The following is a 13373-nucleotide window of genomic DNA, read 5'->3' as shown; positions in this document are numbered from 1 at the left end:
ACTAGGAGGATAGTAATAATGAACAATGGGGCTAGATCGATATAAAAACGCTTTTGCAAGGTTATGAGCGACTCTATTTACTTAACTCTGAGTAAATGCTATGTTGCAGCTAGCATTTGTGTTAAGTAGCTAGGGACCTACAAGATGTTAACAAATTTCTTAGCTCATTCTCATACATATAATATAATTTGTGTTAAGTGCTACATTATTTTATAAAAGAAATGGCTCTTCTGAAATTAAAATTTTGATACAATTATGTTGTTCTTTAATTAGATTAATTAAGTTCTAGAAAATAAAAACTAAGATAGAAATATAAAATACATATGGTGTTTGTATTTTGATTGTTGTGACTTGTGAGTTAGAATAAAACACACAACAGATCTAATACTTTGTCTGCAATATTGTCCTCCATTGTACCTCCGAGTAAGTTATATCTAGGAGAATACATACGAGTTTGAGGTCTTAATCGTGAAGTGAACATCTGCATTTCCATCGAGCCATAAAAAATGTTCCTTGTAGATTTCCTAAGATTCATCTTAAATCTCATGTATCGATCGTAGAGAGAAATGATGGGTAGTTCAACTGATTGAGTTTTTTTTTTTTATAATCAGTTCAACTGATTGAGTTGATTAGGTTAAGGTAGTGTTTGGCCCGAATTTTTTTCAACTTATAATCACTTAAAAGAAAAAATAGGGTCAAACACTATTTCAAATAACAATTAATAAGCAACTTAATTTTATAGTTGAAAATTGAATAAAAAGGAGATATTAGAAAAGTTAAAAATATCAACTTAATTTGAATCATGCCTAACTTATTTTTCTTTTCCCCTCTTCGATTCTCACTGATTACTGATCCTGTATGGTTTTTCCTTTATTTTATATATTTTTCTGACTCTATTTCTTGCTATTTATTTATGGCGTGCCACCACTACATTGAATTGTTTCTTTTATTTTACTGGCATGTGCTTGTAGTAATTTACTTGTTTATCCAATTTCTACAAATAATATTTTTTTTATAAGCTACAATTATTTTTTATTAAATGTATTAATTGGGGTATTTGGTTACGTTATATTTTTATTGACAAATGAAATGGTAATATATAAATAGCAGTATAAAATTCACAAAAGAAATAAAATGAAATAGTAGTATTTAAATTATATTTTTTTTATGAGTGTATTAACAATTGATTATTATAGCCCTTTTAAAAAAAATGTCAAAATGTAAAGGTGTATTTAATCTAGTAAAAAAGATTGTTTATATTTAATAAAATATTATTTATTCAATTGTTTGTGTAAATTTCTTCAAAGAAATATTATTCAACCCTTTTAATATAATTTATATTTTCTTTATAAGAATATAATCTGTATCATCATTGAATAATTTCTCTTTTGTAAATAATTTCTCTTTTGCAAATTATTTTCGATCTTGGTAGAATTTTTTTATACATTTTTATTCATTTTATAAATATTTTGTATTTTATTAATATAAATTTTAAAAGAATTTTTCTTTTATTTTTAAATATTTTATTGGCTTAAAGAAGGTGATATGAATACTAGTTTCTTCCATAAGTCGGCAACTGCTCTTCACAAGAAAAAGAAGGTTAGTAAATTTGTCGATGAAGGCGGCACCGAGGTTCATACTCAAGAGGAGCTTTGTGGGGTAGCGAAACAATACTTTGATGCTCTTTTTAAGTCTAAGAATGGCGAACATGAACCGGTCCTTAATCTAATCCAGAGGCGTGTGACGGATGAGGATAATATCTACCTTGTAGCGCCTATTACAAAGGTTGAAATTCAACAAGCTTTATTTCAGATGCATTCGGATAAATCCCCAGGGCCTGATGGATTTAATCCAGCTTTTTATCAGAGGTTCTGGGAGCAATGTGGTGATGATATTTTTTTGGCAGCATCTAACTGGTTGGAGAGAGGGTACTTTCCCACGAGTCTTAACGAAACAAATATTTGTCTCATTCCAAAATGTGACAATCCGATGTCTATGAAAGACATGCGTCTTATATCTCTCTGTAACGTCCTCTATAAGATGATATATAAAGTGCTTGCTAAGAGGTTGAAGATTTGTCTCGATAAGTGTGTTTCCCAGGAGCAGTCAACATTTGTGGAAGGTAGATCGATTCTTGATAATGCTCTTATTGCCATCGAAGTGATTCATGCTTTGAAGAGAAAAACTACATGGCGCAGAGGTGAGTTAGCACTAAAGATTGATATTAGCAAAGCTTATGATAAGGTGGACTGGGGTTTTCTCCGTGGAGTTCTGACTAGCATGGGATTTGGTGACGTTTAGATACGTTGGATAATGATGTGTGTAAGCTCTGTCAATTACTCGGTAGTCATGAATTATGACAGAGTTGGACCGATTATACCGGGTCGTGGGTTGCGACAAGGAGACCCTCTTTCTCCTTATCTGTTTATTCTGGTAGCGGAAGGCTTGACTTCTCTTATTCACCAAGCGGTTGGGAGGGGTGATGTTCATGGAGTGAGAATTTGTCGTGGCGCACCAGAGGTGTCTCACCTTCTGTTTGCAGATGATTGTTTCTTGTTTTGCCAGGCAAGTGTAGCAGAGGTAAATCAGCTTATGAGCATTCTTCATACTTATGAACTAGCCTCTGGTCAGGAAATTAATTTGGCCAAATCCGAAGTATTTTTTAGTCGCAATATGTCTCCTGCCGATAAAGAAGACCTATCCTGTATACTTGGTGTCCGTCATGTTTTAGGAACAGGTATATATCTTGGTCTGCCGTCTATGATAGGAAGGAGTAAGAAAACAATATTCTCTTACATCAAGGATCGTATCTGGAAGAAAATGAATTCTTGGAGGGGAAGAGCATTGTCTAAGGCCGGTAAGGAGGTTATGATAAAATCTGTGCTTCAAGTCATCCCATCATATGTTATGAGTATGTTTATCCTTCCTTCGTCACTCATCGATGATATCGAGAAAATGTTAAATGCCTTTTGGTGGGGAGGCGGAGGTAACAACAATAAAGGGATCCACTAGTTAGCTTGGGACAGACTTGCATGCCCTAAGGCGAAGGGTGGTTTAGGTTTTCATAATTTTGAAGCGTTTAATATGGCTATGGTGGCTAAACAAGCATGGAACATCATTCAAAATCCGGACTCGTTGGTGGCTAAACTAGTTAAAGCAAGGTATTTCCCACGCTATTCGTTACTCGAAGCATCTTTGGGCTATAATCCTAGCTTTGCGTGGCATAGTATTTGGAAGGATGAACCAATTCTTTTACGTGGGTGTAGGTGGCAGATTGGTAGTGGCGACAGAATCCGTGTTATGTATGATCCATGGCTGCGTGGAAAGGGTGATCGTTGGGTGTCCTCACCTCAAGTGGAAGATGTGCATCATTTAGTTGTTAAAGACTTGTTACTTGAGAATTATAAAGCGTGGGATATAGCTAAGATTCGTAGCTTGTTTACAGGTCGGGTAGTGGAAGAGATTATTGCAACTCCTCTTATTAGTTCGGTTAAAGAGGATAACGTGGTTTGGGAGGAGAAAAGGAATGAGTGTTATTCAGTTAAATCTGGTTACAATCTAGCCATGAGATGTATTATTCAAAGCGATAGGCACCATGTAGAGGGCAATTGGAATGATATTTGGAAAGCTCAATCTCCTCACAAAACGCGTCACTTACTATGGAGGTTGTGTAGGGGGTGTCTGCCGACGCGAGCCCGCTTGAGACAACGTTATGTACAATGTGAACTAAGATGTCATGTGTGCAATGTTGAGGTCGAAGATGATACTCATGTTTTTTTTGGATGCGTAGCAACTCGTGATTATCGCAGACAAGGTATTTCGAATGTGCAGAAACGAGGATAGTGCAATGATAGGACAGGTTGCATCGTTATTTTGGTGCATTTGGCATAATTGAAACGACAAGATCTGGAATGACAATATTCAGTCCCCGAGCCAAGTTAGAAGCATGGCGTTCGTCGTCTGGAATGAGTGGTTTACTGTCCACCAACTGCAGCGTCATAATGTTGTTCCTGTTGGGGATCCTAGGCCGGTTCATGGGGGAAACCAGGAGTGGGATTGATAAAGTGTAATGTTGATGCTGCGTTTGTAGTTGGGTCCGGTGTTACTTCTATGGGTCTTTGATTTCGTGATACCAATGGGCATTTTGTGGCTGGCTTGACTCAATGGCAGCAGCCGTCTTATTCCATAGTGGAAGGCGAAGCATTGGCACTATTACATGCTATGAAAGAGGTCATCCATCGTGGATTTGAGTGAGTTCAATTTGAAAGTGACTCAAAGTTGTTGGTTGACGCTATCCATTCGAGAAGACGTGGCAACTCGGAATTTAGTTTAATTGTTAACGACATTATTCTTCTTATGTCATCTCCTTATGTAAACTTTGAGGTTAAGTTTGTTAGGAGACAAGCGAATTTGGTTGCTCATACTCTTGCTAGGGCGACCAATGTTTGAGCTAATTTCCATAGATTTGAGATTATTCCCTTATGTATTGAACATTTATTAGTTAATGATATGAATTAAGTTTGTTTGGTTCAAAAAAAATAATAAAAAAAATATTTTAGTCTTTTATGATATATATTAATTAGTTTTCAGCTATAAGTTTTGATGGTTTTAAAATAATTACCAAACAACTTTAACTTTATATTAAAAGTCAATATTTTTAACTTTAGCTTTAAGTCAACTTTTAAGTTAAAAAAAAGTCGGGCCAAACTAAGTCATATCTAGGAGAATACATACAAGTTTGAGCTCTAAATCGTGAAGCGAACATCTGCGTTTCCATCGAGCCATAAAAAATGTTCCTTGTAGATTTCCTAAGATTCATCTTAAATCTCATGTATCGATCGTAGAGGGAAATGATGGATAGTTCAACTGATTGAGTTTTTTTTTTTTGATAATCAGTTCAACTGATTGAGTTGATTGGATTAAGAGTTAAGGAGGAGTTGAAGGTTCAGAATTCAAATCATGCCGAGGAAAAATAAATTAACATAACAATTTATCATTAAAAAATCTAAATTTTGTAATAGGGAAAAATCAATTACAATATTACAATATAAGAAAACTAATGCCTATGGTAAAATCAAAATTGTCCTTGCCTAAGAAGCTGCCACCTGTCCAAATTAAGGATATTTTGTTGTGCAAAAAATTTGTAACTGAACCAGAATGAAAAGTAACTGAGTCATATTCCCACTATGTGAGACAAAAAGAAACTTTTGTGCAAGCCATGGTTGGACTTGAACTATACCAATTGAAATTCAAGTACTAACTTTATGTCACATCATGACTTTTTGATGGAAAAAAACAAAACTGACAAAAACCTTCACTCTTCCCTCTATTCATTTTTCCTTCACACAACCCAAACTCATTTCTCTCTTCTCTCCTCCATTCAGACAACAAAGGTAAGAATAATCTTTTCATCTACTTCTTCATCTTCTTCAACTTATGTTTCATTTGCTATGCATCTTATAATGGTCATTCTTATTAGTTATTTTCTAGGATCAACGCTTGCAATTTTCTACCAAGAACATGCATTTATAGTTTTTTCAAACTGAAATAACTCGGATCAACGCTTGCAATGATATAAATCGAACTTATTTCATGTTTTTTTGAAACTTCATCGTGTTCGTTTAACTCGAATCTCTTGAATCAACGCTTGCAATATCATGTTTGTAAACTTCATCTTCTTCGTATAACACCAACGAAAGCAAAGATCTATGGAAGATATCATTTTTTTTTCAATTTTTTAACTCGGCTTAATGTCATTATTATTTAATTTTTTGGTCAGGAAAATAGCTAGAAAGTTCGAGAGTGTGAAAGATATCAACGACGGCAAAGATCTATGGAAGATTTCTGTGAAGGTCAAAGAAAAATGGAGTAACTTGAAAGATGGAAAATAGTCTATTGAACTGTTGGTTGTTGACGATAAGATAACCTTTTAAGAATATTACTCCTTCCGTTTCAAATTACTTGATTTTTTAGAAAATTTTATTTTTTTCAAATTACTTGTCTTTTTGATAATTTATGTTATATTCTGTCTATTATACCCTCCTTATTTTAAATCTTTTTACTGTATCTTTTTTTTTATTGATACAATAACATATTAAATTTATTGGAAAGAGAAAGTGTGTGCAAAAAAAAATATTGGTGAATTAAAATAAGGGTATAATAGGAAAATAAGGTGTAAAAATACACTTTCTTGATTTCTTGTTTTTTTTCTCTAAAAAGACAAGTAATTTAAAACGGAGGGATTAGTTTTTTGCAGATTCTTAACCTGCTATTGGTTTTAAAGTTTAAAAATTTACATTAAAGTGTGTCTTCAACGTTTTAGCTCTATGTTTGTTCATCAAAATAATTTGTTGATGTTAAAGTTTAAAAAATATCATAAAAGTATGTGTTCAAAATTTTAGTTCTATGTTTGTTCATCAAAATAATATGTTGGTGTTAGAGTTTAAAAAATATCAGAAAAGTATATGTGTTAAAAATTTTAGCTCTATGTTTGTCCATCAAAATAATATGTTGGTGTTAAAGTTTAAAAAATATAAGAAAAGTATGTGTTCAAATTTTTAGCTCTATGTTTGTTCATCAAAATAATATGTTGGTGTTAAAGTTTAAAAAATATCAGAAAAGTATGTGTTCAAATAGATACCTCTATGTTTCTTCATCAAAAATTTATTATACTTCATCAAAAAAATAGAAAGTACCAAATCAGTTGTACAACAAACTATCAAATAACTATTATTACATCTGGTTATCTTTGTATTTCAGGGAGATGAAATTTCTGTTTTCATTCCTAATGAGGTTATTCAGAATTCTGAACAAGAGATCGCTTTAACTGTGAACAACACTTACACAATGCAAAATATTCAAGTTTCAAAGAATGATGACCTGTACAAAGCATCACATCATGTTTACAAGCTGAGGTTCAATGGTGGAACTATAGTTAAAGATGTCAATGTTCATCAAATTGATGATCCAGTCACAAAGTTTAAACCTTTTATTGAAATCATCAAACTTGATTTTAGTGAAGATTTATTATATGGTATATTTTCATGTTTACTTGCATTTATTTGTCACAAACAACCAAATTCGTTTAACACATTTGTTAATTATTTGTGTTTAGATGTTATTGGACTGGTGGATCAAATTGGTTATTCACAACCTACTTCTGGAAATAGGAAAGTTCAAGTTAACCTTACTCTTCGAGACCTTGGGTATTTTCTGCACCTTTTATTGTATATAACAATTCGTTTGTCATGGTTGTTTACTAAGTTTCTTAATATATTATTTGTAGCAACAATCCAATTACGTGCACTCTATGGGAAAAATAGGCACTCAAAAGAAGCCCAACTAATTTGGTGGACCAAAAACAGGCCCAAAAGCCCAACTAATTTGCCTTCAAATTCTCCAACTGATTTTACCTTATCATTTCTCAAAAAAGAAGCAAAAAATTAAATCTCAATTTTATCGCAATTTTCCTTTCTCGAACAAGACCGACAGAGTCTCTTTCGACCAGTAGAGCAATCAACGTTTCTACAATGAGAACAAACAAACAACAAAGATCTGGCATGCCTTCGACCAGCACAACAAGGTTTGACTTCAACTATTTTGTGATATTTTTAATTTCAATGTTCACTTTCTGGATTTGAGTTATAGTCCAATAATTCAGGGCTATACATTATATCTAAGATTTAGGGTTAAAAAACATATATTGATTCGTTATATACTGGGTCCATTTGAAAATTAGGGTTATACATTTCATCCTTCTTATTGTTATTGATATTATATTATGCTACTGATCTGTTAAAAACCTTTTTCGTTATTATTATATGTTCATACTTGATAAAAACAATAATTTGCCATTTTTTTTTTAGTCAATTTCACCATCAGTATGATGAAGAAATCGATCCAGACTATGCTGGTTTCATCGAACAAAATGATGTAGATTACTACGAAAGATTGAATGAAAACAGTGTGAACAATACATATGGTCAACTTGAAATGCACATAATATTTACAATGTAACTTTTACTTCGTTCGGATACAAGGATTACAAGGTTCCATAAACACATACCTTTGAATTCAGTCTTACTGATTTCAACCATTGCACCACAACACAAATTATTAGTTTTACTCTTTTCTATTTATTTTGCACATCTCAGTTTTTCTTTTTTAACTATATCTCATTCTTATTTTGTGTTTTTTCAATCGGTTTCATTCTAATACTATACTTTTTTAGACTTTACCAAATGAATTCTCAAGGTATGTTCGCGATTTCAACTTTAAAATATCATCCTTGAAGTCCCAGGAAAAAATAGCTCAAAAGTTCACTTGAAGTATCCACAGAAACCTTCAGAAAATGTCCAAATTGTTGCAGGATGGAAAAACTTTTGCTTTGAAAATGGAATCGAATTCGGAGATAGGCTTCGAGTTCAATTCAATCGTATTTATTTGAATGTTGGTCAGGTTTTTAAGGTTACAAATTAATTTGAAACATATTTCTTATATGTGCTACCTAATGTTTCATTATCAGTTTCTATTTTGCCTTTACATTGTTCAGTACTTAGACAACAAGAAGTTGTAATTCATTTCAAGTTTCATCTGTTGAGTGAAGTATAAGTTGTAATGGAGTGGTTGGCAATGATATTTTGATCAACAATGTTGTGCGCATCTTATTTTACTTTGATACCTAATTTTAGGTTATGTAAGCAAATGTATGATTGACATTTTAACTTTGTATTAACCATGATTTGTGTCTATGTTGTGATTCGTATTAATATGTTACGTTACTATTTATGTTAATCATCTTTGAAATAAACATATTACTTCATGTATTAATGAATATATAATTTGATTTCTTTTGGAATGTTGAAAAATACCCATAACGTCTATTACTAGTTGATCATAAAACTTATGTTGCACCTCATCCAACTTTGAATAGATTAGTTAGGTAATGCATATTAAACCAATCCTTACCTCTTCAAGTCAAAGTTTGGTTGAAAAGTCTCAACCTTTTTTGAGAATCAGTAACTCAATTAGGATCAATTATTTCACAAGTCTCTCATAAAAGTCAGTCAATTGTTCGTTGGCATCTTCACACTCTTTTATGGAATGCCATTAAAAAAACACTCTTTTATGGAAAAAAAATGTTAATCTTTGAGAGCGGTGAGTACGGAATAAGCCATAAAAAAACATCATGAACAACAAACCAACGAGAACAGTGACAGCGAAAGGCCGAGAACAACGATAATAGCTTCTGGGCAAGGGAAAGAGGAGTGACGGCGGTGCTGAGAAAGCTCTCGTCGCACCATCACTCGGTGTGGCTACATCACAACGGCAGAGTATGGATTGGATGAGAATGGAACGGGGGTTGTTCTACAGTTAGAGAGAGATCAGATCACCTTTCTTGTGTCTAGAGAAACCAAATAAGACAAGCACCGAACAAGATAGAGAAGAAAAGAAACCTCTTGATCTACCAAAAAATTGTAATGAAGATGTGAAAGGAGTTGAGAAATCTGTTAGACAATCGTGTCGCAACTTAATTAAATTGTGCTAGAGAATGATCATCTACAATATCTTACGATGACACCCAAAAGATGTCACTACAGAATCATTAATGATGCTCTGATCACACGGTCATGATTCATCGTCGAGATTTATGTTTTGGTCTCCTTAAAAATCAAAGACACAGTAGTACGATCCAATAAAACAGATCATGTTCAAGTAAGATCGTAAAAACACAACTAGTAAGTGGAGAGGAACAAGTTGCCAAGATATTGTATATTCTAACTGGTGTTTAAAATTTTTGAAGATTCAATTAAAGTTTTGATATTCATGTGATACTACTAGTCGTCATTTTCATCATAATATAGGAGAGATGATCATTTTTTTGGACATTTTTCTTCTTCATAAAATAGTATTTGTATTTTAAGGAAACTAGAATATAATATTCAAAATATAGAGATGTATTTCGGCTAATCATTCATATTTTAAGTCTTTAGTTAATGTTTATTTCATCTAGGAAACTAGAATCTTCAAAATCAAAACCAAGACCTAAGTTTAAGACAAAAGATGTTACTCTAAAGAAGTAAAAGCGATGCAATTGTAATGATTCAAAATTCTTATAGTTGTGAGCAAAATCTTCTCTCACTTTCTCTTTACACTTGCAGTGCAACATCAACCTAGTTTTGCAATAAGAATCTAAATGATGCTAACATTTTGTGATTTGTGCAGATATTATATATGACTATTTTGCATCAGGAATATTGGTAGTAACTATGTAACTTGTTTTAACAATGTTTCCAATGAAGAGTCTTGACAATAAGTTGTTGAAGCAATTCTAGAACGCCAACCAAATGCATTTAGGCCTAAAATTAAGAGCCGCCGTCGTGGAACATGTGATAACAAGCTATGCAGGCTTAACGCTTCTGTAATGGTTGGTGTTGTGTGTCATATTTTGAACTTTTAATGTTATTTTTTATTAATGGTCTGGTTTAGTTCATTGAGGATTTTTGTTGAAAAAGAATATTATACCCTGTATTTAAATTCATGGTCTATTAGATGGAAATTCCATATTAACCTCTTTTGTACGACGCAAAGAACTTCTTTTGTCGTTAAACATTCCTACTTGGTGCATTAGTTGTTTGTCTTCTACCTATCACTATGTTGATATTTTCTTTATTAATCGGGCGTAAGAATTGACAAAAAGAAGAGTTGTAAGAAAACAGTTGAGTTTAAATGTCGGGAAATGAAGTTGGAAGTGAGGTGTTTATAAGAGAGTTTGGAGGTGATTCTTATGCACAACATTTGAATTTGAATGTGGATGGGCTTGGTAACTTCAAATTTCGGTGAAAGATGGTTTTCTTTTACAAAAGGTAGTTGTTACCTTGCTTGGCCAAATTTTCACATTTTATTAAATTCAAAGAGAGAATAAAATTTTAGTAAAAAAAGAAAGAAAGAATAAAACATGTGTAATTTTTTAATTGGAGAACAATATATACAAGACTTAATCAACAATACCTAAGTTTTTCCGGTTTATAATATATAATATAATAGTATATATTAGTAGTAGGTTAAATATTTGTAACATAAATTTAGCAAATAAATATAATTATTGCTAATTTTAGTGTCAATTTAATATAAGAAAAAATTGTTATAATTAAAGGGATAAATTTAAAATTTATTATGCTAACCTACCATCTCTGGATGGCCATTTCTTTTCCAAATGGAGAGGATCTGGATTCCTCACTCTCTTACTCTTCACTAATTATATGACATCTAAACAAAGTAGAGGTTAACCCTCCCCTCCCCTTATACCCCTCCCCATTTCTCCCCATAAAACATCTTAATAACCCTAAAATTCAAATTATATTTATCTTTATTGAAATGGATTAATTTTTACTGGATCTTTAATGATAGGTTGATAGAAATAGATTGAGTTTGTTTGTCCACCCGATTATAAGTAATGTATCATCTTAATTAATAGTAATAGTAACTATTAATATATTATAAAAAAAAATAGTAACTATTAATTAATATGAAGTCAAATGGAATATTACTATAATTTTATGATTTAGAAGTAATTCTAGTTCTAAATAAATGAATAGTAAGAATAATAATAGTACAATTTCAATAATTTATAATATTAAGTCAAATGGAATATTACTATAAACTTTATGATTTAGAACTAATTCTAGTTCTAAATAAATGAATAGTAAGAATAATTATAGTACAATTTCAATAATTTATAAAAGGGTTTTGCTAATAAGTGCTTTTAAGTAATCAAACAAAGAAAATTTTATATTGAAAAATGTATTGTTTAGACTCTTAAAAAATTGACTACACAACTTCTAAGAAATTCTCCATTTAAGATAAAAGATATAGTACTTTTGACATGAGAAAATTGAATGAAAGTAGCATGAGCTATCTTCTCATACTCTATTAATATTGTGTAAATATATTAGTAATATAGTGTGTCTAGGTTTATATTTGGAGTAGTTGAAACATCCATCGAGACCATATAATATTTTCTGTTGTGCATGTAGAAATTTTTATTTTTTTCTTGTTTATTTTGGTAAGGTTTCTTGAGTGACCTAACATTTTTTGGTTAAAATATGTAAAAAAAAAATGAATATGCACCAATATTGTAACATAATTTTAAAGAGCCAATTAATATTAATCATGTTTTCTGCCACATCACACTATTTCATCCACTTTCTTGATATGATATTGCAAATTGATAGTTTTTTATTGAATAATTGTACAAAACTATTTTATACAATCGGTGTATTTTAAAATTGATTTTTGAATTTTCTATTTTCGAAATTTACAAAAAAGTATTTATTAATTAATTCACTTTATTTATTTTACATTTATGTTTTGAATTAATTTTTATTTATTTGAAATTTTTGAATTTATTGATAAGTGAAATGCCATGTAAAATTGTTACTTTATTTATACATTCTCATTTGTCTTGGGTACTTTATTTTGTCACCTTTTTTTCCTCTAAAATAGATATTGTTCTAGTGCAATGTATATATGCATTTACAAGGAAGGTACCTTAAATATAAGATTCAATTTCCAAAATCTAGATATATCCTTCTTCAAGAAGAGGATTTATATTAACAATTTGGTTTTTTTGTTCAAAAAAAAGAGAGAATCTATATTTAGTTTTAAAAGAAAATGAAGATATTTTATATATTAACAAATTGATCTAGTGGAGCATGATACGAATCATATCCTTTATATTGCAGGTTCAAAGTTTCACTAGGATTTTCTAAGGTAAGATAAATGAATGTAATCTCCTTGTACCAAAAAAATATATTATGCAATCTCCATTTAAAATATTCACTTAACATAACTTAAAAAATACAGAGTTTGAATTCCATATTCAGTTATTATTGTAAAATATTCATTAACACCATTTTAATTATTAATAGAAAAATATCCACTAATGACAAAGTAGTTTCTCAGCCTTAAACTTGGACATATTTTGTTATTTAGAAAAAATCTAAGAACTATTTTAAATCATAAAATGATTATTTTAGTAGTTTCTCTAGAGAATCATTTTTTATACCTGATTTTTAAAAAAATAATTTTTATTATAGTAAACAAACACAAAATAGTTTAATTTGTTTTTCAAAAATTTTGTTTGACTAAAAAATCTCTAAATTATAAATATCTAAAACTTTCTTTATATAAATTGTGACAAACACAGCCTTTATATATTCCTCACATTATTTGTGTTAATATATACTTTGATTTTCAAATTAAACACCATCATCATCACATTTCACAATCTCTTACACTTTCATATCATACACCAATATTCCATACAATAATTTTTTATTTTTTTTAATAATTCCATACACTAGTTTTAAACC

The 13373-nt window shown here is 30.9% G+C and overlaps 1 non-coding gene across 1 annotated transcript; it reads right to left on the bottom strand.

Annotated features, from left to right (window-relative positions):
- Positions 1-9503: 9503 nt before the first annotated feature.
- Positions 9504-9724, bottom strand: LOC123887850. The gene has a single exon (XR_006801840.1). It is a non-coding gene; the product is annotated as a small nucleolar RNA U3 (small nucleolar RNA).
- Positions 9725-13373: the final 3649 nt, after the last annotated feature.

This window comes from Trifolium pratense, linkage group LG5 (assembly GCF_020283565.1).
Source record: "Trifolium pratense cultivar HEN17-A07 linkage group LG5, ARS_RC_1.1, whole genome shotgun sequence".
Classification (NCBI taxonomy): Eukaryota; Viridiplantae; Streptophyta; class Magnoliopsida; order Fabales; family Fabaceae; genus Trifolium; species Trifolium pratense.
The sequence above is the reverse complement of the archived record's forward strand: the minus strand, read 5'-3'. Positions and strand labels throughout refer to the sequence as shown.